The sequence below is a fragment of the Microcaecilia unicolor genome, chromosome 2 (genome assembly GCF_901765095.1).
Source record: "Microcaecilia unicolor chromosome 2, aMicUni1.1, whole genome shotgun sequence".
NCBI lineage: Eukaryota > Metazoa > Chordata > Amphibia > Gymnophiona > Siphonopidae > Microcaecilia > Microcaecilia unicolor.
The window spans coordinates 455,320,404-455,346,924 of record NC_044032.1 but is presented as its reverse complement, the minus strand read 5'-3'; the positions used below and the strand labels follow the sequence as shown (position 1 = coordinate 455,346,924).

Sequence of the window (26,521 nt, the reverse complement as noted above, 5' to 3'; positions counted from 1 at the left end):
GTGTTGCAACAGACGTATGTGCGCCCTGTCATGGATTCTGGGAAACATGAGCTCTTGGGCCGCTGCCAACGAATGGCAGCAGCAGGCAAACCTTCCAACCAGGACTGGACTAAATAGGCAGGACTGGAACAAAAGCACACAGGCAGGAACAGACCAGAAGTGCAATAAGCACACAGGCAATACTAAGAAACAGCATTTGGCTAGGCAGGAATGAGGTACACAGGAACTGAGATTGGCTAGGTAGGAACAGAGTACACAGGAGCAGAGCTTGATTAGGCAGGAACAGGGTACATAGGAGCAGTGCCAAGTAAATCTAGAAGAAAGGCTCTCAAACGGGCCGCAAGATCAAACTGGAACCCGTGCACACCACAGCCCTCTCATATGGGCCACAAGGCCGAACAGGAACCCAAGCACAAAGGCAGAAGGCAAAAGAGAAGGAATGTACACACAGGCAGAGGCAAACACAAGAAGGCTGAACACACACAAGCAGCAAAGCTGCACTGGAGCCCACAGAAACACAAGGGCTAAAGGTAAGCCCAAGCATTAAAAACAAGGATCTAGGAAGAACTAAAGACAGTGCAAACAAAGTGGAACACAAGACTAGGCAGAACAGAATACAAGGCAAGGCAGATTAGGCAGAACACTAGGCAAGACAGACCAGGCAGAACACTAGGCAAGAACCAAGGCAGAAGTGCACAAGCACACAGGCAAGGATCCAAGGTAGAAGTGCACAAGCACACAGGCAAGGAACCAAGGTAAAAGTGCACAAACACACAGGCAAGGAACCAAGGTAGAAGTGCACAGGCACACAGACAAACCTGGACACCTTTGGCACTGCAAAGGGCTGAATAAATGTCCTCACCTTCCTTATGAAGGCCTTCACTGATGTCGTTATGACTACAGGAAAAAGGCTTGAAACACACTAAATACCAGAGTAAGGCTTGAAGCCGACAGAACAACAGAGTGAGGCTTGAAACACAGAAGTGGTAGCAGAGGCAACAATGCAAGGAAAAAACTGATTGAAACCACCTCTGAAGCTGACCACTGGAAGACAAAGTGAGCCCGAATGTGGGGTCACGACCACAGTCCTGACACACCCGAGCCCAGGGCATAACATCAAGAGTCACTGCCATGGACCTGAAAACTTGAACATAGTCCCAGACCTGAGGACCAGAGTAGGAGGCACACCTGCCTCTGTAGCTCGGCGCAGCGGTGTTGTGGCAAAAAGACTTCTCCCTGAGCTCCAGTGTCTGAGTTGGCACCAGCTGACTTTTGTGGAACTTGATGGCCCACCCCAATGAGTGCAAGAGAGATATGACTCAAGCCATGGCTTGCTCGATAGCTTGAACAGATGAGGCCCTGATCAGCCAATCATTCAGGTAAGGATGGACTTGGACCCCTTACCACCGCAGCCAGGCGGCTACCACCACCATGACCTTGGAAAAGGTCCGGGAAGTCTTGGTGAGACCGAAAGACATGGCCTGGAATTGGAAGTGCTGGCCAAGCACCACAAAGCAGAGAAATCTCTCATATAGCAGTCAGATGGGAATGTGCAAATATGCCTCCTTGAGGTCCAGGGCCATAAGGAACTCACCCAGCTGCACCACTGCCAGCTCGGAGCATAAGGTATCCATGCCAAAGTGTCTGACTGCTAGAGAACGATTGATTCTTTTCAGGTCAAGCACAGGCCAAAAGGCATTCTTTTTTTGCTTGGGAAACACAAAATAAATGGAATAATGGCCCAGCTGCCGCTCTTTCGACAGAACTGTAATGACGGCTCCCAAGGCCTGCAGAGAGCTGAGCATTGCCCTTACTATCCTCAACGGCTTGTATATATATATAACCTATTTGCAGCCTGCCCCTGGAACACCTCTATACTAAGAGATTTTTGAACACTGACCTGCTTGCATTTACCATAAAATCTGTATCATTTCAAAAGATGGCAATTAGATATGTTGCTTTTCATCTGCTCCTTTCTAATAAGCTGTTCCCTCCATAATGGGGGCAGCCTTGTTAAGAAGAAATGTCAGAAAGTGATACTTGGGTTTATACTGACAATGCCATCATCAATGGAACAGCAAACATAAACTAAGGTGGAACATACCGCAAGTAATTTGTGATTTGTTACTTGGCAACTCTTTTCTGTTTTGGAGCACTGCAAGACAGCCTTCAAGACTTTCAAAAGTAACATCCAAACAGCTAAATAAATAATGGATAGAAGATGGATATTACCATTTGCTATACTGGTATATGAATAGGGCTTCTAAGATGTTTATAACTTGTAAATTTTAAGGATGAGCACAGGGCAAAAATTTAGTTTGACCTTTTTTCCTGAGTTAATAAAACATTTTTAAGGCATCTTAAATGTTTTTAACATACAGTAATTGACATAATACATGTTAATTCATAGGTTAACGCAAATTAAATTGATTTAGTGCTTATTAAATTTAAGGAACACTACTGAACTGAAGCTAATTAAGGTTTCTTTGAGGATATAGAGTAGTTACTTACCTGTAACAGGTGTTCTCCGAAGACAGCAGGCTGCATATTCTCACAAGTGGGTGACGCCACGTCGGCCCCGGAGGATTTTAAAGCAAAATCTCAAAATCTCTTTACGGCGTTCCGTCGCGCGAGCGATCGTACTGCGCATGTGCGCACACCTATTCCCGCTCGCCGAGCGGACACGCCCCTCAGTTATATCCAAAAGATGGAGGAGACAACTCCAAAAGGGGAAGGTGGGAGGGTTTGTGAGAATATGCAGCCTGCTGTCTTCGGAGAACACCTGTTACAGGTAAGTAACTACTCTTTCTCCAAAGACAAGCAGGCTGATATTCTCACAAGTGGGGTATCCCAAGCTTTCAGGCTTACACAACAAACAGTGGTCAATAGAGTCTCGCAACGGCGAGGCCAGAATAAACATTGACCCGAAATATCAAAATGAGTGTAGCCTGGAACAGAACAAACATGGGCTTAGGAGGGTTGGAGTTGGATTCTAAACCCCAAAGAAGTTCTGCAGCCCCGACTGCCCAAAACCGACTGACGCGTCGGCTATTCTGCTGAAGGCAGTAGTGAGATGTGAATGTGTGGACTGATGACCACGCCACAGCTTTGCAGATCCCTTCAATAGTGACTGATTTTAGATTAGTCACCGATTCAGCCATGGCTCTAATTTTGTGAGCCGTGACATGGCCTTCTAGAGTCAGTCCAGCTTGGACAAAAATGAAGGAGATGCAATCTGCCAGTTAAGAAGAAATGATGCGGTTTCCGACAGCAACTGGCATTAAAAGAAATAAACAACTGGGCGGACCTTCCGAGGGAGCTCGTCTGCTCCACGCAAAAAGTGCGCAGCTTGCTTTCGCCAGGGCTTGTAAGATGAGGGAGAAAGCATGTTGGCAAGACAATTGACTGGATCAGATGGTACTCTGATACCAGCGCCAGTAAGAACATTGGCTGCATGCGGAGAACTACTCTGTTAAGATGAGAAGTAAGGTAAGGAGCTTGAGCTACTAGAGTCTGAAGCTCACCGACCTTTCGAGTTGAAGGAACAGCCACCAAGGAGAATGACCTTCCAGGTCCAATACTTCAGATGACAGGAATCCAGTGGCCCGAATTGAGCTTGCAGCAGCTGGATGAAAACGACATTGAGACTCCAAGATACTGAATAAGGAGTGATAGGGGCTCTGACCGAAGCATAAGAGCCAACTTGAAAAATTATTGTGGGTGCTAAGCCCAACAGAAATAATCCCCCTTAGATACAGACAAGGAATTCTCTCAATACTGTGGGAGAAGTAAACGTCATGAAGTGGACAGCTGAAGGCTGACGTTGTACACGTTGATGATAAGCTCTTATTGCACGAAGATGAATACAGACCGAGTTGGTCTTGAGACCAGATTCAGACAGGTGTGGAAAGAACTCAAGCAAGGTCTGTATAAGACTAGAGGCAGGATCTAGGACCTCGCTGTCACACCAGACGGCAAACCTCTTCCATGAAAAGAATAACACCTCTTTGTGAAATCTTTTTCTGGAAGCAGGCAAGAGTCGGGAGACACTCTTCTGGAAAAGTCAACGAAACCTACACTCTGAACATCCAGACCGTGTGAGCCATAGATTGGAGGTTGGGATGTAGAAGTGCCCCCTCGTTCTGCATAATGAGAGCTGGAAAACATTTCAACTCCAGAAGAAGAGGGAATCGTATCTGACGTAGCTAGAAAGGAGCAATCAGAATCATGGCTCCACAATCTTGCTTGAGAATCAGCGAAGTCTTTTCCATCAGATGTATGGTAGGATATGCATACAGAAAACTTGTCCTCCAAAGAAGGAGAAAGGCATCCGATGGTAGTCTGTCGTGAGCCTGCAGCCTGGAACAGAACTGAGGGACTTTGTGATTGAACTAAGTTGCTCAGCCTGTCGGCCAGACTGCTGTTTACGCCAATTAGATAAATGGCTTGGAGAAACCAAGCCGCGTTGGCGAGCCCACCGCTACATCTGCATGGCATCTTGACTCAGAGGACAAGATCCAGTACTCCTTTGTTATCGAGTACATCACAACCCGATTGTTGGTTGATTAAAATAATTAGGTTGGATAGTCAGGAGGGATGCAACCTTCGTCAGCAGCTTTTGACTGAGTAAGGTGGACTGGACACCTCAGAATCAAAATGGAGAGAATTAACCACCTCTGAGGGGAATTCCGAAGACTGGCGAACAGTTGGGTTACATCCTCTAGATGTGCAAAAGTGTCAAGGGAGTGACGTGAACTGTGGAAGCCATGTGTCTAGAAGTCTCAATATTACTGTGCTGTAATCTGTTGAGACGGGCAATCAACGTGGTAAGGGAACACTTGCACTCCCAGTCCATGAAGATACGCTGCAACAACAGCTAGGCACTAGGAAAAACATACTCTGGACGCAAAGTGAGTAGAAGTATCTTGTAAGTCCAGAGAGCATAACCATTCGTTTTCCTGAAGTATGGGAAGAAGGATGCCCAGGGAAATCATCCTGAACGAAATCTGTTGAGGCCCCTTATGTCTATGATGGGACGGAACCCACAAGGAAGGACCTGGGATAGAAACTCAATCCTTCTTACCCTTGTGGAACAGGCTCGACTGCATTGGTACTGAGAAAGGCAGAGAGTTTCTCTGCAAGTACTCACTGTTGATGGAAGCTAAAGGATTAAACTTCCAATGAACAATGTGGAGGGTTTGATTCCAGACTGAGAATGTATCCTAACCGGACTATTTGAAAAAACCCCCCGGTTGGAGGATATAGAAGTCACCTGTGGTGGAGAAAATTTGAACTTCCCCCCGACAGGCAGATTGGCCGGTACGGACATTTGTTGCCCCTCTCTGGTTCCTGCGGAATAGCTGCAGGAGCCTGATTAGGTGCACGCCGCTGACTAGAACGAGCGTGCTGATCTCTTTAAAGAAGTTCCGAGATGAGGAAGTGTATGCACAGCATATCAACAATTTTCTGCTGAGTCTCCTCCTCCAGGTGAGAGGCACACAGTCATGAGAGTCTGCGCATCACCATACCTAGAGCAGAAATCTAGGTGTTACAATACAAGTGATGAAAACGCCATTGGACAGGAACTTGCGACACTTGGAAAAAAGATGTAGCCTACTCCGGTGGGAATGCTCATAAATATCTGGCAGGACTTGGTCTTGGATGCGATCATGCCAGCCTGGTACGCCAATCTCCAAAGGAGGCTAAGGATGTATGCTCTGGCCTCGGGGGCGCCGAAGCAAGTTCTTAGAACTGCTATCAGTTCTGAGTTGAAGATGGTAGTCCAGGACCTCGAGCATCTGGCATTGGGCTGATTGACAATCTCCATTGCAATGTGTCAAGACAAATAGAGGATCTAGAGGATTCTCAGCAGAGAAAACCCCATGACCTTCATGTTCATCAGATGAACCATCATTGAACTGAGCCAACTACTCAAACAGAGCAGGTCAGATGCAAACATTGACCAGTATAGAGCAACTGTCATACATACAATTCTAAAGAACAGCTATGGAAAAATATGTTCTCCTGTAGCAAAATGGCTGTTCTTAACATGCATTTCTGGGCCTGGAAGCCAAGGTATGGAGGCGCGGTAAGTTCTACGAGCGAACACCCATACCAGAGGCAGCATCGGTGAAGGAGACCAGTTGAAAAGCTAGATGCCGCGGGAGGCGGTAGCATCCATGGCGTCCAATGGTACCCATGGTCTCGAAGCCAAGGACAACATCTGGCAATGCAAGGGAATCGAAACCAGACTGCCAGATGACTTCCATAACAGAGATATGACCGATGGTACTGATAGTACTCATGGCACCGACGGTGCCGATGATACACATGGTACCGATGACCCCCGGTACCAATGGAACCCATGGTACTTGGTACCGATGATAGTCATGATATCTGGTATCGATGGTACCCATGATACCCTAGTACCGAAGGGACCCTTGACATGTGGTACCGATGGTACCCATGATATTCGGCACCAACAGCACCGACGGTACCTATGGTACACATGGTATCGACGGTGCTCAAGACACCCGGTACCAATGGCACCCATGGTACCGATGGTACCTGGTCATGATATTTGGTATCGACGGTACTCATGTACCGACGGTATCCATGATAGCTATCCATGGTACCGACGATACCCGATACCGATGGACTCGTGATACTCGGTACCGATGGGCGATGATACCTGTGATCGATGGTGCCCATGATATCTGATGCCGATGGTGATACCTGGTGCCGACGGTGCCCATGCACCGAAGACACTCGGCACCGATGATACCCGGTGCCGATGGAATCCATGGCACCGATGGTACCGGTACCGACGGGACCCATGGCACCGACCATGGTACCAATGTTCCCGGTACCGATACTCCTCGGTACCGACGCACCGGTGACATTCGGCACCGACGGCACCCATGGTACCGATGATACTCGGTACCGACGGCACCCATGGTACCGATGAAACTCGGTACCGACGCCATGACACCCGGTACCGATGATACTCGGTACCGACGGTACCCATGACACCCGGTACCGATGATACTCGGTACCGACGGTACCCATGACACCCGGTACCGATGATACTCGGTACCGACGGTACCGATGATGCCCGGCACCGACGGCACCCATGGTACCGATGATACTCGGTACCGACGGCACCCATGGTACCGATGATACTCGGTACCGACGGTACCCATGACACCCGGTACCGATGATGCCCGGTACCGATGCGGTGTATCGACGTCCAATGCCAGGATACCTCCATAATAGAGGGAGCAACGCTCTCGGCACCGACTGATGTCTGAAGCCCGAATACCTCCATAACAGAGGGAGCAAAGCTCTGGGCACCGATGGTACCGACACCCGCTGATGCGCCCGAATGACCTGCCAAGCAGGAGGCGCCGAGGCAGGTGGAGACCTACTCGATGCATAACTATACCCAGCGTGCATCGGTCTCTGTCGGACTCCCTGACAAGTAGCATAAGTCTCGTCTTTGAGACACTACTTGCGCTTCACAGGGAGATGATCCGTCCTTTGGGCATCCCTGGCAGAGTAGAATACGTCTCGGTACTTTGAGACACTACTTGCGCTTCACAGGGAGATGATCTGGTCCTTTGGGCATCCCTGGCAGAGTAGAATACGTCTCGGTACTTTGAGACACTACTTGCGCTTCACAGGGAGATGATCCAGCCCAAGACACTTCCGCCGATGCGTCCGAATGACCTGCAGAGCAGGAGACGCCGAGACGGGTGGAGACTCACTTCAAAGGTTACACCACTGATATTGTGTCACCAGGCTGCCCATTCAGTGGCTGTGACATACACCTTCACCATGAAGCAGGCTCTCACAGCTCTCGAGAGCAATTTGTATAAGTTTTAATAAATGGATCAAAAAATGTGGGCTTGTTTTATTTGCTGGCTAGAGAGAGCCCACAGATAACAATATACCAGCACTTTTCAAGTAAAAAGAAAAAGAGAAGCTTATAAGCTTCGTTGAGGCACAGCCCCTTGTGACTCTGGCAATTACTTAAATTTTTTTCTTGCCTCAGGTACAAAAAATACCTGTATATATAAGCCACAATGAGCCTGCCATAAAAATAAAAAATAAAAAGAGATTTACTCCGAAGACCTGAAGAAAACACGAAGCCCTAACGAACTCCGTGTCTCCTCAGACGCGGAAAAAGAAAAACTGAGGGGCGTGTCCGCTCGGCGAGCGGGAATAGGTGTGCGCACATGCGCAGTACGATCGCTCGCGCGACGGAACGCCGTAAAGAGATTTTGAGATTTTGCTTTAAAATCCTCCGGGGCCGACGTGGCGTCACCCACTTGTGAGAATATCAGCCTGCTTGTCTTTGGAGAAACAAAAATTAGTGTTACAGGTAATACCCTTTTTTTGGCTTTGAGGAGTCCACATGAAAAAGGAATAAGTATCCAAGGCAGGTAAGGGGAAAAGGTGAAAAAGTGGTTGTATTATTTATATTAATTAATTTATTTTTTTCTACTGGGGATGTTTTACTAGTGTTTGTTAAAACCTAAAATCAGAAGCCCTATATTAAACTTGCCAACTGGCTCTAACATATCCCAGGTTCAATAATGAACCACAGTCCATGCTTCACAGCAAAAGTCATCTTAGCAAAGGACAACCTGAACCGGAGTAGGGTAAAGACTAACAAGAAGATGGACGCCTAATTTCTTTCTTTAGTACAGAGAGTTGTACTTCTCCTGTGAGCGAGATGCATCTGTACAGGCATCCTTTAAACCCAGAAAATATAGTCAATTGTTTTCCTGAATTATGGGATGTAGGGTGCCCAGGGAAACCATCCTGAACTTCTGTTTTAATGGTACTTCTTCAGGGCCCTTAGGTCTAGCAGGAAACAAAATCCCCCCATCTTCTTGAGGACCAGGAAGTCTTTGGAGTTAAATCCCAAGGTGACAGGGGTTCAACCATTTTGGCCTATAAAACGGAAGAGAGCTCCTTTGTAATCATTTTCAGGTGATGAGCGCTTAACCTGAATGCTCTCGCTGGGCAGTTTGGAGGGATTTTCCGCCAATGAAGGATGTAGTCCATCCAGACTATTTTAAAAGGGACCACCTTGCTTGGAAAAAAAATAGTCAGCCTCCCTCCTACTGGTAAGCTGTCCAGAACGGATACTTTTACTGTGGCTGTGCTCTCCTAGAGCTATTCCTTACTTTGTCTGGGAAGCCAGCTGGGACTTCAGAGCTATTTAATACCACCAACAGTGGCAGGAGTTCTGGGATGGCTGAAAGAGAGAAATGTACCTAAGCCTGTGAGAGTAGTAGGTCCTCCCACTGCATCCTCTGTACTGCCCTTGATGGGGCTTCAAAGTCAAGGATGTCCAACATCTCGGCCATGTGCTCATCCTCAACATCCAATTAAAATGGGAAGGACTTAGCCATCTTCCCAACAAAAATCAGTAAAGGAGAGGTTTTCATGGGGAGATTTTCTCATTTTGTGATGTGAAGTGGGGTCTAATGTGATGCCAAGGGACCCCTCCTCCGAGGGGTACCTCTTACTCCTGATCAGACCCCCAGGAGTAGTCCAAATCAGACTCACAGAAATACTACTAAGGAAAAAATTAATTCTGCACCTGCCTCAGTCCACTGGCCTGGTGGCCAGGTTCTGGACGGGAGCTCCAACAGACAGAGATCCTCCTGTGCCCCAAGAATGCTTCCTCCCCCAATACACTGGACAATGACATTGTCTCCAATGGTGCCGACTGACTCCTTTCAAGGCATTGGCATCAAAGCATGGTGGACAGATCTTGTATAGTCTTCCAGTATGGGCTGGGGCTCGATCGGGGCTGACTCTGATGCCCTCGATGCTTCGGCACCATGTCAAGCAAGAAAGTGCATCAACTCCTCCTGCAGCACAGCCAAGATCCATTCCTTGAGCACCAGCATCAGTAGAGGCTGGGGTCCAGCCAGTTTGATCACACCCTCAGCAGGCATTGGTGTCAAATCAGAGGCCTAGTCCTGGCTCAGTGGAGGTTGATGTGTCTGCTCCAATGCCTTAGAGGAGGAGCTACCTTCTTGGCATGGATGCTTCTCAGATATCAACAATGTTGATACCTTAGTGCTCTTGATGCTGTGCCTCAATGAGGACTAATGCCAACGCTTCTTGACTTCTACCCGATGCACATCAGTGCCCCTCAGTGTTGATGAGGAAGATGATGAATACTTATGTACAGGATCAGAGGATGCCCAATACCAATGCCAATAGATCCTATCAATGCTCAATGTCGACGCAGGGAGAGACCTCAATGTTGATTCAAACCCAGTGTCCAATGCAGATCTGGGAGCCATAGAGACCGATGCCTCCAATGTCGATGAACTGGTCTTGTTGGCACCAAAAATAATTTTTTGCTGCTGTTCTCAACTCTTAATGCTTCTTGATTAAATTGTGAACACAGTTTACAAAAAGGTGGGTTGTGATTGGGTCTGACATGACAGACACTAAGAATGAGTGTCCATTAGGGACGTAGTCCTGCCACACCCAGAATACTTCTTAAAAACAGGAGTTTTCTGGGACATTGGAGGAAAAATAGCAAAAGCAAATGATTCAATTTTGATCAAAAAAGGAGAAACTTACCTGACCGGATGCTCAAGACCTAAGGTGGTTAGGGGAGCTGTGGAAAAAGAAGGAAATTTAGAAAAATGTTGAAAACATTGAGAGGAATCTGGCCCCTTTGTGAAGGAGAAACACTAGTGCTATTGAAGAAGAGAACTGAGCAAACTTGTCATTGGATAAAAAATCCAAAATGGCATGCTTGAGGGAGTGCCAACAAGAGCGTCCTCTCAGCTCTGCAGAGGAAAATACACAGTGGCAGCAGTGGGCGGGAAGGAGGGCACGTGTAAGAACATCTCCACTGAGGGCTCCATCAGATAACGTCACCCAGTTGGGAGAAGATAATGTTCTGCTTGCCCTTGGAGAAATCTATTAGAGAGCATCACATGTGTATATATAAATATGAAAATAACATTATGACAGATGGATACATATGGATAAAACAAAGATGATTTCTGCTTCAATATCAGTCTGCAGAAGAGGTCAACACAGACCTAAGAAAAGAAGGACTGACAGTGATCTATATTGAAACTGGAACAGGCAATGCTGCTTAACTTAATGGTAATATAGCCAACATTTGACTAGCCAATGGCCTATATATAACAAAAGATATTCATACTATTCTGTAAGGCAAATGATAAGAGATTCAATATCAATTCTTATACAAAAACAGAAAGTAAAAAAAAACAGCTAAAGAAAATCTCTTTCATAATTCAGCTGATAGTTCAAACAAAAGTCTCTCAAACTGCGTGCTGAAATCCTGTAAAAACACAGCTACAACCGAAATTCAAATACATGGAAGGAGAACCATAAACAAGGTGTGTGATCATCCTAAATGGTACATATCTTTTATTACAAAAAAACTGTGGGAATGTAGAAACAGTAATAGTACACAGCAATGCAAAAGAGAAAGAGAAGTCTCAATAAAAGCAACAGAACAAAGAAAGACATTAAAATTTTGAAGATTCCAAAGTTAGGATTGTTGCTTAGACTTCAAACCCAGCCATATAATAGTCTCACCAACATCAAGATATTAAAATTTCGAAACAATGACTGGCACAGGCTGAAGGGTTTAGGAAAATTAACTTAATAGTAGAAAACAAGAACCATATTCAAAACACAATTTTGGGAGGGGGAAATGGGACCTGTAGGGAGTTGGGGGGAAGTTGGGAGATAGTTTTTAGAACTGTGTAAGGACATTCTGATGACAACAAAACAATCTCTCAGATTTTTCTTATTATTTTTAATAAAATAGAATGTTGGTTTCAATTAAAATGCAGGGAATAAAAGGATAATTATTGTACTGGAAGTTTGTTCTGAACCTTTGTAAAATCTCTGTGGTGTTTCAGATGACTAAAACCCATCTTCCTCTTGTTAAACATAAGAGTAATTCTGTTTATTCCAAAATATAAAACAAATATCATAGCATCAAATGAGAGACCTAAAAGAAAACCTGAAAACTTACATTACCAATGATTAAGTCTTGTGTATAATGCAGGGACAGCTATTAACAACCTCTCTCATTGAGACTCAAAAATGGCTACTCTCTGGAAAAAATAAACATCTCCTGTTAAGAGCAAATAAAGATAATTCTAGATCTTAATTCACATTTTATTGCTAACTGTATTTGTTTTAAAACTAGCAAACAACCAAAAGGTTACAGGAGTTAAAAATAATAGTGCTACACTGCTAAAAATTAAAAAAAAACATATAGACTACCAAGCTCATGTATACAAAACAAACAGTTAAATCATTAAAAACCTTATCAGGGGAAGAGGAAGATGGTTAACAGCTAAAGGCCAGACAATAGAGTGACACAATATCAGACAACGTCCAAGCTTGCAGTGTTGTGGAATTCCTCAGTCAGTACAAGTAAAGGTGAGTGAATGAAGATAACAAAAATGTACCAGGTCAGAACCATGCCAAGAGCCAATACACAAAGGTCCCGTTAAGAATCCGTCTGCGTTTCCAAATCAGTCATCAAGGAAGCCCTGCAGGGAGGAGTGGTTGGGACAGCAGCCAGCCAATGAGAGTCCATCTTCAGGGAGATGGGCATTCTAGGATGTCAGCCAGCCAATAGAAGGAAGCAGCAGGAACAGCTGGGGGTGGAACCAAGCCCGTTTCCCACAGACACTGTTTCTTTGATGGACCCTTGTCTTCCTTGCATTTTTGGTAAGTCACCATTACTTTTATCCTTTACATTTGGGTACTTCCCCCCCCCCCCCCCCCCCCCCCCCCCCCCCAATTTCTTGCCAGTAAAATGTCATTTGAAAAAGAAACATATGGCATGGCTTTCATCAGTGGCGTACCTAGCATACTTGACACCCAGGGCCGACCTTTTCTTAACACCCCCCCATGAAAAAATCATTTTAGTCCATTGGCTGCCTTTCCATCTAGAGTCTGCCCCCTCTCTCTGCCCCTTTCCATCCAGCTGCATATGTGTCTGTCCGTTCTCTCCCTTCCTTCCGTGTATACGCCCCCTCTCTGCCCCTTTCCAGCTATCATCTGCCTCCTTTCTTTGCCCCTTCTTTCCAGTGTCTGTCTGGTCTGCCCTTTCTTCTCATTTCCAGCGCCGTCCGCCCCTCTCTGTCTGTTCCCTCCATGCTCCCTCCATCCATCATCTGATCATCATCATGCCCACTTTCTCTCCCATCCACCAGAGTAGTGTTCTTGTCCCCTCACCCCCCCATCCTGACCTTTAACATTATGACCCCATGAACACCCCCCCCCCCCCCCCCCCCGACTGCAGCTTGCTGGTCTAGTGCTCGTCATCAAACTTCTAGCAGCCGAAATTAACAAATAAAAGATCCATGCCGCGGGGCCATTACCTGCTGGAAGAACTTGATTGAGAGATTTCTTCTTCTCTTCTGCTGTCGAGTCCCGACTGGTGGCGTGGCCCGTGGACGGCAGGGGTGGAGGAGGACGGAGTGGCAGTGTGCACTAGCCAGTGAGTGAGTGCAGTGCAGGAGAGGCCATGGCAGGGGCGGAACTAAGCTTAGGACAAGTAGAGTCAGCTCGAGAGAGAGCCTCAGCGCCTGGTCCAGAGGACTCGGAGACCGGGGAGTCTGGAGACAGCAGACGCAAGCCGCTTATGCTAGTACTAGTAGTACTCTCTTCAGGCTCAGCTCCGCCACCACAACACCGCAAGCCAGACGCACTGACGCGCACGCAGGGTGCCACAGGGGGAGGAGGCATCATCGTGACATCGTCGTCTCGTCGAGAGCGGAGCCGCTGGACAGAGGAAGCAGCAAGCAGGAGTCAGGAGACGAGCAGCGCTGCTTGCGGAGCGTGCGCCGGCTCGTGCATCATTACGGGAAGCGGGGCATCAGCAGACCACAGCAGAGGACACCCTCCCATTGGCTGGCACCCAGGGCGCTTCGCCCCCACCGCCCCGCCCTCGCTATGCCACTGGCTTTCATACATGCAAAAAAGCTGTGTGTAAGCTGGTATACTTTTTTTGGTGCTCCATCTTCCCTGCCTTGCTTCTCCCTTTCTCCTACTTGCGATAATGAAGAACCGTCAGGTCCAGACCTCCCATTAAAATTTCCACGGTAAAGGTAAGGACTGCTTTTGTGCATGGGGTCGGAAACGGTAGTGCATCACATTGCATTCACATTATAATAGTAATTAGCTCATTATTATAACTTTGCATTCCATTTTCGTTAGCTGCTACCATGACAGGAAAATGGCTCAGAGAACCCTTTTGTGCATGTCCCGGTTTACTACTTGAGCGCTAAACTGGTTAGAACTAGTTTAAAAACCACGTTGCTGGCTCGTTAAGTTTAGTGCATCTGGCCCTAAGTCTGAGTTGCAGTCCCACCGGGGAGTAATAAAGTGAAATACAGTCTGTTGGCCAGTCGGATAAGGTAAGCTTGGACACAGCCATTCTGATTTGGTTTGGGTTGGATATAAAGAACTGAGAGGATTTACAATGTGGTTGTGTCCTTTGGAGGAAGAACACCAAAGCCAGTCTACAATGTGTTATAAGCCTGTTCTCCCTTATTCGCAAGCATTTCCATCAGGCAGATACGATAGCCACTGTGCCTTACAAATAAGTACTGCGGAGCCTACTGCTTCAAAGGGGGGGGGCTTAATGCTGCTACGTATCCAGAAGCTTCTTGACTGATGGAATGGGACACACAATGAAATACATGGAAATACTTTTAAAATAGGAGGAAATATTTTTTCATTCAAAGAATAGTTAAGCTCTGGAACTTGCTGCCAGAGAATGTAGTAACAGCAGTTAGCTTATCTGGGTTTAAAAAAGGTTTGGATAGGTTCCTGGAGGAAAGGTCCACAGTCTATTATTGAGATGGACATGGGGGAAGCCACTGCTTGCCCCGGGATTGGTAGCATAGAATATTTCTACAACTGGGTTTCAGTCAGGTACTTGTGACATGGATTGGCCACTTTTGGAAGCAGCATACTAGGCTAGATGGACCACTGGTCTGATCCAGTATGGCTATTCTTATGTTCTTATGGCCACACTACCTGCATTAATGGTCTATGAAAACATCAAAAGCACAAAAACTGCAGAAATACAAAGAAAATAACTTAAAAAAAAAAAAAGACATCAAGATAAGATGTTTAAGCAGAACCCAAAATTCTACAGGGAAATAGGGTAGAATATTACAGGCTCTTTATATGAAATGCCAGATAGTATGGAAGGAAAGACAAAAAATAAATAAGAACTGCAGCCATGGCCTTGTATCTCTCCTCTGCATAATCCCATTCTCCCCCCCACTCACACACTCAAAGTCCCATTTCCCCTGAACACCTTCCCAATCCAATCTGCCTGTCAGTCTCAAACTCTGCGCCCTCCCCAAATTTGAGACTCTGCCCCTGGACATAATCATCTACCCCCACCCCCAAGCGTGACCCTACCCCTATCTTCACAGGGTTTACCTGATAGTCATACTGAGAGTATGAATGGGCCCATACTAGAGCAGTACCCTTCCATTACCGCCTGACACTGTGCTGGGACCCAAAACGGCACTGATAACCCATAGTGGTAGTTTTCTGGTACTACCATTAGGAGATATCCTTCCACAGAACAGCACAATAAGGTAGCATGGTTTAGCCATTGGTTATTTTGTAAACACTAAGGGCTTCTTTTACAAGGCCATGCTAGTGATTCCTGCACAGCAAATGAGAGGAAGCCCATTGAATTCCTATGGGCTTCCTCTCATTTGCCGCATGGCAATCGCTAGCATGGCTCTGTAAAAGAAGCCCTAAGACAAGGGTGGGTAAGTTACAAACCATGGGCCAAAACTGGTCCATCAGGTCATTTTCTTCAGCTCATTCCATTTCAGCTGACATTACATTATCCCTATCTTGCTAAAATTAGCACTTGCTCCAGGGATGTGATCAGCGATGCCCAAAATGTCTATTTTGGATGACATACAAGTTTCAGCTTGTCATCAAAAGATGAACATTTAGGGCCTTTCACTAATGTCATTGCTGGAGCAGCAGCAGAGCTAGGTTGTTTGCTTCCTGTTCCCCACCACCCTGGACAAACCAAGACCCTCACCACTACTCCTGCTACAACTGCTCATTTTAAGTCTCTCACTTCTTAACCTGTGGAGCTTGGAAACCTGCTGTCCACAGCTGCTGCCAGAATACATGAGACCAAATGCTCTCTGTGTGAAACCATGAGATTCCCCATCAAACATGTAATTTATTTATTACCCAGCAACTGTGTAAATTTTCTAGGCAGGTTACAACAGTCATAAAACATCAAATGTATTACATACCCCCAATAAACTCCCTTGTTACAATCAACCCATACCCCATTCATACTAGGCCTCACAGGCCTTCTAAAAAAAAAACATATTAAATACTACAATATTTTGGACCATTTGCAGACACTGTAATGTCTACAGTAGAGCCCTGAATGGGAAAAGGGTTCACGGAAATCCCCTTCAGGGCTGCGGGGTTCCCACAGGGACAGAAGCAGTTTCTGCGGGGTTCCCTTGGAAGTGTAGGCTGCACCTGACCTAGCTTCTCACCTACCAAGTACCAAGTGAGTGCCGCCTCCTCCTCCTCCTCCTCATTTTAACAGCACAGATGCGTAAAGTCTTCCAGTAACCCTCTCCGCTCCAGGGCTGATGCGCAGGCCTCAGCTTTGGCACAGATACGAGCATCAAAGGTCACCTAACCTACTGGTACATGAATGTGGTGACCTCTCAGCACACAGTGCCAGCGAATCAGAGATGAGTCTTGCATGTGTGCACCAGAATGTTCTGAGTTCCAATTTCTATTCCTTCCTTGACTGCAGTGCTGCAGCTCGAAGCCAGAGAGAGAGACAGAGCCCACCGGAATTTTCTTTAACTACCATTAAATTCTTGTGGGGATGGGTTAAATTCTTGCGGGAATGGGTTAGATTTCTGTCCCCATGCAAAACTCTAGTCTACAGTAGCCTACTATTCAATGCAATGATACTTAAGAGTTCACTCCAGGATACTTAAGGTTTTGCAACAGCAGAAAGGAGAAATATGAGGAATTTTTTTTTCAGCACACCAAAGCCTCAATTTTTATGTAGCCATCTTTCCCTTTCATAATTTTTTGACAAGCATTGCAAAACCTTTTATATATACAAATCTGTTCTTTAGGATGGGGCTTGTGTTAAATGAATAGAACATTGTGTGTGGCATGCATTTATGCCACCTGCTCCAGTTTATTGGGAGCACCAGAGAGACCTCTGTGTAGGGCTATGCTGCCTGCTCACCAATCAGAATTCCAAAGAAACGCCTCACCCCCATATGATCCATTAATATGCCCCGAGACAAAAAGTCTGTTGTTCCCTGCATATTGCTGTACTTTGAAAATACTGTACTGGAATTGTGATCCTGATGGAACTGTACAAAACAAATTGTGATTACCTGGGACATCCCACTTCAACGGATAAAAAGCTCAATACAAGAAAATTAGAGACTGTGGTAAAGGCCAGAAACACAAGAACTGCATTCCTATCAGAAGTGTCTGCATCAACTGCCTACTATGTACAATGTATGTAGAAAGAAAACATCCCCAAGAGCAAGGAATATGCGTAGATTAAAAGAACTTAGCCGAAAGATACAGAAACTGATCCAATTGTTCTGGGTGCTACCAACTTGATTTAAAACACAATCTTCCAAATGCACTTTGATATGTTGCCTGCACGTGTCTAAAATGCTCTATGAACTCCAGAAAGAGGTTCTCCTAGGTACAATGGAAATATTGGGAAGATCATTAGCACTAAAGACTGAGAACTTATCCAACATATCCAGACTTATGAATGATACTCACACCTATTGCAGTATGTGCAAAACAGACCTATTTGGAGAAAAGTGTTATGATCATCATCTCTGCCTACCTCAACCTAGCCAATGTGATAAAGCAGTTGGGAAAGCTACTAGTAGTACACTTGGGGGCTTAAAGGAAAAAAAAAAAACTTTAGCTCTCTACAAGACTCTGTTGAGACTCTCAGCTTGACAATTGTTTGTTCACTTCTAGAGTGGACACCTATAAGGCAGAAGCAACTGAAGGAAAGACAAGCACAAAAAATGCATGTCTGCACTATTAGTTATATACACAGAGAAACTGAAGGAACTGAAGATGTACTTTTCGGAAGACATACAGAAAACAGAAGGTATGATATAAACATGCAAACATCTAACAGGCTTTAATAAAGAACCAGACAACGGTATTTTCTATAGAATGAAAAGCTCCAGAATAAAAAGTCATCATAAAAAGCTGAAGTAAGGGAAGCTCAAAAGATTACCCTTATGTGGTACCGCAAGTCTACCATAGGGGTCAGAATAGCCATTTTGAAGCCTGGAGCCAGATGGGGAAGTAGCAGAAGGGGACTGCTCCCACCTCCATGGCACTAGAGTACAAGGTGAATCTGGTGGAGGGTGAGGAATTGAGGATGGGCTGGACGGTTAGGCTATGCTATGGGGGGGAAGGGAACTGTGCAGTAGATGATACTGAAGTTATGGGGGGGGGGGGGGTGAATGAGGTGAGTGTTGAACTGCCCACCACAGCTTTTATTTTTTTCACTTTGAGCAGCGCTTGGGCCCACATTCCAGGCCTAGTCAGGTAGTGTGGATGCACCAAATATCTGCCAAGGCACAGAACGTGAGCTCGTGCATAAGTGCAGGGCAGATTCTGTGCAAGCCCCCTGCATTTACCACACCTTACATTTTACAGTTAAGGTGTGCTAAGTGCAAAACGTTACCACTCTTTAGTAAAAGTTCCCTTCGTCTTTCCACTCAAATGCCAGTAGGCAAGTGCTGTTCACAGCCTGCATTCACTCTCGGTTATGTACAGTGCAACCCTTTGTCTGGTATTACTGTCATGCCAAGGTCTTCCAACACCCCTTCTGAAACATGCACCACACCTACAAGAAAAAGCAATGAAAAATAGCCAGTGTTCTGTACAGCTAAACAACATAGTAACGTAGTAAATGACAGCAGATAAAGACCTATATGGTCCATCCAGTCTGCCCAACAAGATAAACTCATTTTACATGGAATGTGATACTTTATACCAGAGTTTGATTTGCTCTTGCCATTCTCAGGGCACAGACCGTAGAAGTCTGCCTAGCACTGTCGAAACCCGTTAAAATTTGCACTCCAGCCCATCCATATCTATTCAGTCATGATCAGGGCGTAGACCATAGAAGTCTGCCCAGCACCGGTTTTGCTTCCCAATTACCGGCATCACCACCTAATCTCCGCTAAGATTCTGTGGATCCATTCCTTTTAAACAGGATTCCTTTGTGCTTATCCCACGCATGTTTAAATTCCATTACCATTTTCATCTCCACCAAATCCCGCGGGAGGGCATTCCACGTATCCACCACCCTCTCTATGAAAAAATACTTCCTGGCATTACTCCTGCGTTTGCCCCCCTTCAACCTCAATTCATGTCCTCTAATTCTACCACCTTCCCATCTAACGAAAAAGGTTTGTTTGCGGATTAACACCTTTCAAATATTTGAACGTCTGTATCATGTCACCCGTTTCTCCTTTCCTCCAAGGTATACATGTTCAGTCAAACTATTACATCAACAACACACTGTTACATCACTACTCTTAAAAGTAGCAGTATGCTTGGCATTGACCCAACTATCATGGCTGTGATATCATGCCGATGTCATAATCCTCAAGAATGGAAGCCTTAGCATTTAAACCCAATTGAGACTGACTCATAAGAGAAGAAAATGAAAAGTAAAGGCATAGATGCAAATTAAAAAAAAAAAAAAAACTAATGCAAACTAAGGATTAATCCAGTTGCCTAGCAGAAGCTCTGCTGCATGGAAGACCAGGGTTCATTTCTTGGATCCCAATCCTTCCCCTCAGGAAAGGAAAACAAATAAAAGTAAATGAAAAAGGAAAACCACTGCAGCACACAAGTGGTCTGGCTTCGCACAATAAATATAAACTACATACAGATTCTATTAAATGTTCTCTCATTTTATACTTTGCCACGTAAGCCTGATAAACTGCTGGCTCAGTCTGGAACAAGTAGAAACAAGCTACTACTTGTTTCTTTCCCATAAAATTGGTTCCCTTAAATCATGTACTCACCCAGGGCCAACCAGACACAAAGGAACAAATATTCTTGCACATGGGATAACACAGAGCAATGAGATTCCTTGCTGGTTACCATAAACATGAGGCTTTGTGGGGGAAAAACCCCCAAAAGAGAAAGATTATTGGTAGAAAAAAAAGAAGCAACAGGAGAACTACTCCCCATCCCCAACTCAAAGAAGATCACTGCAAAAAGTTTCCAAGGAGCCACTTTTACACAAGAGTCTCATGGGCATCACTCTCGTCCACAGATCATAAGTGTAGCCTAGGTACCCATAAGAAAACTGTGTAATTCAGTGATCTGGTCATGTTTCGCCAGTATAAAATGGCTGCATCAGGGGCAGTGGGCCACCAGTGGATATAAAATTCTAAAAATAGCCTGGCTGATGTAACTGTTAAAACAGCGCAAGCTAGATTCTGGGATCAGTCTCTCATAAAAACGCATCTCTCCGTCCAGGCAAATCGGAGGAGGGGGGGTGTCATTTAGCTCTACTCATCTGACCCCCCCCCCCCCAATTCTTTAATTCTTCACTGGCAGTGAGCAGCAACGCATTCCCCCTGCTTCCACTGGTCCGAGCCTTCCCTCTGATGCAACTTCCTGATCTGAAAGTTGGGTCAGAGAGATGGCTCGGAGCTGGATCAAGGTGAGTGTATTGCTGCTCCATGCTGGCGAAGATGTAAAGGATTTAAAGGTACTGGGGGAGGAGGTGAATGGAGTTGTGACTCATCCGATCGCCTGAGGAGGAGGCGGGCAAGATGCTAAGGGAGAGGGGGAAGGGGAGGAGGAGGAAATGCCAGGCGGGGGCGGAGTTGTCATTCCTACCCATTTTGGGCTCAGGCCAGCCCAAAACTGGGTATCTGGCTACACCCCTGTGTTGGAACGATTCCTTGATCTAATCAGCTTTTGTTATTTCACTGCGGATGCAATTTCAAAAAAGGAATGCATGTTACAGCAAATCTATTAGACAAAAAGTTAAACAAACTGAAATTCAATTAGAGAGGTTCATAAACAATGGGCAGAATCAAATATAAAGTAGATGGAAATGACTAATCCACAAATTGAAAACTGTTCTGCCACACTAGAATCGGTACTGGACATCATCACCCTGGTGTGCACAGTAACTAGGAAGACAGCATGTTGTGGACCATGTTTTAAATCTGTCACTTTGTGAACAGAAGCAAATAGTTTTTCTTCATGTGCACTCATACTAAAATTGGCATTGAAAAGCGGGAATATTCAGAAGCGTTAGATCTTTATAGGATTAAGGTCAAAGCTGCTAAGACTCAATTATATCATGAAAGGATTGCCACTGTGTTGTAAAGGCCACATGAAGTGTTCTCTGTGGTTAAACCTTTAATGGATGAATCAACATTTTCCGCTGAAAAATGGCTGTTCTTGAGTCAAGATTTTGCTAGTCATTTATATAAGACACTGAAGTTTAACAATTCAAATTTGGCTCTTTCCATTCCTGGGTTTATACAGAAACACAGTAAGTGACGGCAGATAAAGCGAATGCTACATACCTGTAGAAGGTATTCTCCGAGGACAGCAGGCTGATTGTTCTCACTGATGGGTGACGTCCACGGCAGCCCCTCCAATCGGAAACTTCACTAGCAAAGTCCTTTGCTAGCCCTCGCGCGCCCGCGCGCACCGCGCATGCGCGGCCGTCTTCCCGCCCGAAACCGGCTCGAGCCGGCCAGTCCAGTATGTAGCAAGACAATACACTTCAAGGGAAGACACAACTCCAAAGGGGAGGCGGGCGGGTTTGTGAGAACAATCAGCCTGCTGTCCTCGGAGAATACCTTCTACAGGTATGTAGCATTCGCTTTCTCCGAGGACAAGCAGGCTGCTTGTTCTCACTGATGGGGTATCCCTAGCCCCCAGGCTCACTCAAAACAACAACCATGGTCAATTGGACCTCGCAACGGCTAGGACATAACTGAGATTGACCTAAAAAAATTACCAACTAACTGAGAGTGCAGCCTGGAACAGAACAAACAGGGCCCTCGGGGGGTGGAGTTGGATCCTAAAGCCCAAACAGGTTCTGAAGAACTGACTGCCCGAACCGACTGTCGCGTCGGGTATCCTGCTGCAGGCAGTAATGAGATGTGAATGTGTGGACAGATGACCACGTCGCAGCTTTGCAAATTTCTTCAATGGAGGCTGACTTCAAGTGGGCTACCGACGCAGCCATGGCTCTGACATTATGAGCCGTGACATGACCCTCAAGAGCCAGCCCCGCCTGGGCGTAAGTGAAGGAAATGCAATCTGCTAGCCAATTAGATATGGTGCGTTTCCCTACAGCCACTCCCCTCCTATTGGGGTCAAAAGAAACAAACAATTGGGCGGACTGTCTGGTGGGCTGTGTCCGCTCCAGGTAGAAGGCCAATGCTCTCTTGCAGTCCAATGTGTGCAGCTGACGTTCAGCAGGGCAGGAATGAGGACGGGGAAAGAATGTTGGCAAGACAATTGACTGGTTCAGATGGAACTCCGACACGACCTTTGGCAGAAACTTAGGGTGAGTGCGGAGGACTACTCTGTTGTGATGAAATTTGGTGTAAGGGGCCTGGGCTACCAGGGCCTGAAGCTCGCTGACTCTACGAGCCGAAGTAACTGCCACCAAGAAAATGACCTTCCAGGTCAAGTACTTCGGATGGCAGGAATTCAGTGGCTCAAAAGGAGGTTTCATCAGCTGGGTGAGAACGACATTGAGATCCCATGACACTGTAGGAGGCTTGACAGGGGGCTTTGACAAAAGCAAACCTCTCATGAAGCGAACAACTAAAGGCTGTCCTGAGATCGGCTTACCTTCCACTTGGTAATGGTATGCACTGATTGCACTAAGGTGAACCCTTACGGAGTTGGTCTTGAGACCAGACTCAGACAAGTGCAGAAGGTATTCAAGCAGGGTCTGTGTAGGACAAGAGCGAGGATCTAGGGCCTTGCTGTCACACCAGACGGCAAACCTCCTCCAATGAAAGAAGTAACTTCTCTTAGTGGAGTCTTTCCTGGAAGCAAGCAAGATGCGGGAGACACCCTCTGGCAGACCCAAAGAGGCAAAGTCTACGCCCTCAACATCCAGGCCGTGAGAGCCAGGGACTGGAGGTTGGGATGCAGAAGAGCCCCGTCGTCCTGCGTGATGAGGGTCGGAAAACACTCCAATCTCCACGGTTCTTCGGAGGATAACTCCAGAAGAAGAGGGAACCAGATCTGACGCGGCCAAAAGGGAGCAATCAGAATCATGGTGCCTCGGTCTTGCTTGAGTTTCAACAAAGTCTTCCCCACCAGAGGTATGGGAGGATAAGCATACAGCAGACCTTCCCCCCAATCCAGGAGGAAGGCATCCGACGCCAGTCTGCCGTGGGCCTGAAGCCTGGAACAGAACTGAGGGACCTTGTGGTTCACTTGAGATGCGAAGAGATCCACCAGGGGGGTGCCCCACGCCTGGAAGATCTGTCGCACCACACGGGAATTGAGCGACCACTCGTGAGGTTGCATAATCCTGCTCAACCTGTCGGCCAGACTGTTGTTTACGCCTGCCAGATATGTGGCTTGGAGCACCATGCCCTGACGGCGAGCCCAGAGCCACATGCTGACGGCTTCCTGACACAGGGGGCGAGATCCGGTGCCCCCCTGCTTGTTGACATAGTACATGGCAACCTGATTGTCTGTCTGAATTTGGATAATTTGGTGGGACAGCCGATCTCTGAAAGCCTTCAGAGCGTTCCAGATCGCTCGCAACTCCAGAAGATTGATCTGTAGATCGCGTTCTTGGAGGGACCAACTTCCTTGGGTGTGAAGCCCATCGACATGAGCTCCCCATCCCAGGAGAGACGCATCCGTGGTCAGCACTTTTTGTGGCTGAGGAATTTGGAAGGGACGTCCCAGAGTCAAATTGGAGCAAATCGTCCACCAAAACAGGGATTCGAGAAAACTCGTGGACAGGTGGATCACGTCCTCTAGACCCCCAGCGGCCTGATACCACTGGGAGGCTAGGGTCCATTGAGCAGATCTCATGTGAAGGCGGGCCATGGGAGTCACATGAACTGTGGAGGCCATGTGGCCCAGCAATCTCAACATCTGCCGAGCTGTGATCTGCTGGGACGCTCGCACCCGCGAGACGAGGGACAACAAGTTGTTGGCTCTCGTCTCTGGGAGATAGGCGCGAGCCGTCCGAGAATCCAGCAGGGCTCCGATGAATTCGAGTTTCTGCACTGGGAGAAGATGGGACTTTGGGTAATTTATCACAAACCCCAGTAGCTCCAGGAGGCGAATAGTCATCTGCATGGACTGCAGGGCTCCTGCCTCGGATGTGTTCTTCACCAGCCAATCGTCGAGATATGGGAACACGTGCACCCCCAGCCTGCGAAGCGCCGCTGCTACCACAGCTAGGCACTTTGTGAACACCCTGGGCGCGGAGGCGAGCCCAAAGGGTAGCACACAGTACTGGAAGTGACGTGTGCCCAGCTGAAATCGCAGATACTGTCTGTGAGCTGGCAGTATCGGGATGTGTGTGTAGGCATCCTTCAAGTCCAGAGAGCATAGCCAATCGTTTTGCTGAATCATGGGGAGAAGGGTGCCCAGGGAAAGCATCCTGAACTTTTCTTTTACGAGATATTTGTTCAGGGCCCTTAGGTCTAGGATGGGACGCATCCCCCCTGTTTTCTTTTCCACAAGGAAGTACCTGGAATAGAATCCCAGCCCTTCTTGCCCGGATGGCACGGGCTCGACCGCATTGGCGCTGAGAAGGGCGGAGAGTTCCTCTGCAAGTACCTGCTTGTGCTGGAAGCTGTAGGACTGAGCTCCCGGAGGACAATTTGGAGGTTTTGAGGCCAAATTGAGGGTGTATCCTTGCCGGACTATTTGGAGAACCCACTGATCGGAGGTTATGAGAGGCCACCTTTGGTGAAAAGCTGTCAACCTCCCTCCGACAGGCAGGTCGCCCGGCACTGACACTTGGATGTCGGCTATGCTCTGCTGGAGCCAGTCAAAAGCTCGCCCCTTGCTTTTGCTGGGGAGCCGCGGGGCCTTGCTGAGTCGCACGCTGCTGACGAGAGCGAGCGCGCTGGGGCTTAGCCTGGGCCGCAGGCTGTCGGGAAGGAGGATTGTACCTACGCTTGCCAGAAGTATAGGGAACAGTCTTCCTTCCCCCGAAAAATCGTCTACCTGTAGAGGTAGAAGCTGAAGGCTGCCGGCGGGCGAACTTGTCGAATGCGGTGTCCCGCTGGTGGAGAGACTCTACCACCTGTTCGACTTTTTTGCCAAAAATGTTATCCGCACGGCAAGGCGAGTCCGCAATCCGCTGCTGGATTCTATTCTCCAGGTCGGCGGCACGCAGCCATGAGAGCCTGCGCATCACCACACCTTGAGCAGCGGCCCTGGACGCAACATCAAAAGTGTCATAAACTCCTCTGGCCAGGAATTTTCTGCACGCCTTCAGCTGCCTGACCACCTCCTGAAAAGGCTTGGCTTGCTCAGGGGGAAGAGCATCAACCAAGCCCGCCAACTGCCGCACATTGTTCCGCATGTGTATGCTCGTGTAGAGCTGGTAGGACTGGATCTTGGACACGAGCATAGAGGAATGGTAGGCCTTCCTCCCAAAGGAGTCTAAGGTTCTAGCGTCCTTGCCCGGGGGCGCCGAAGCATGTTCCCTAGAACTCTTAGCCTTCTTTAGGGCCAAATCCACAACTCCAGAGTCATGAGGCAACTGAGTGCGCATCAGCTCTGGGTCCCCATGGATCCGGTACTGGGACTCGATCTTCTTGGGAATGTGGGGATTAGTTAATGGCTTGGTCCAGTTCGCAAGCAATGTCTTCTTCAGGACATGGTGCAAGGGAACAGTGGACGCTTCCTTAGGTGGAGAAGGATAGTCCAGGAGCTCAAACATTTCAGCCCTGGGCTCGTCCTCCACAACCACCGGGAAGGGGATGGCCGTAGACATCTCCCGGACAAAGGAAGCGAAAGACAGACTCTCGGGAGGAGAAAGCTGTCTCTCAGGAGAGGGAGTGGGATCAGACGGAAGACCCTCAGACTCCTCGTCAGAGAAATATCTGGGATCTTCCTCTTCCTCCCACGAGGCCTCACCCTCGGTGTCAGACACGAGTTCCCGGACCTGTGTCTGCAACCTCGCCCTGCTCGACTCCGTGGAACCCCGTCCACGATGGGGGCGTCGAGAGGTAGACTCCCTTGCCCGCATCGGCGAAGCTCCCTCCGCCGACGTGGTCGGGGAGCCTTCCTGGGAGGTGGCCGCGGTCGGCACCGCACGCGGTACCGACGTCGGGGACCTCAACCTGGGCGATGGGCCAGCCGGCGCCACGCTCGACGGTACCGGAGGCGCAAGCACCGCCGGTACCGG

General features: G+C 47.4%; 1 protein-coding gene across 5 annotated transcripts in view; it reads right to left on the bottom strand.

The window, feature by feature from the left end:
• Positions 1-26,521, bottom strand: part of EXOC6B (exocyst complex component 6B) — a 1,013,473-nt gene that overhangs the window by 887,488 nt on the left and 99,464 nt on the right. The window lies entirely within an intron of this gene.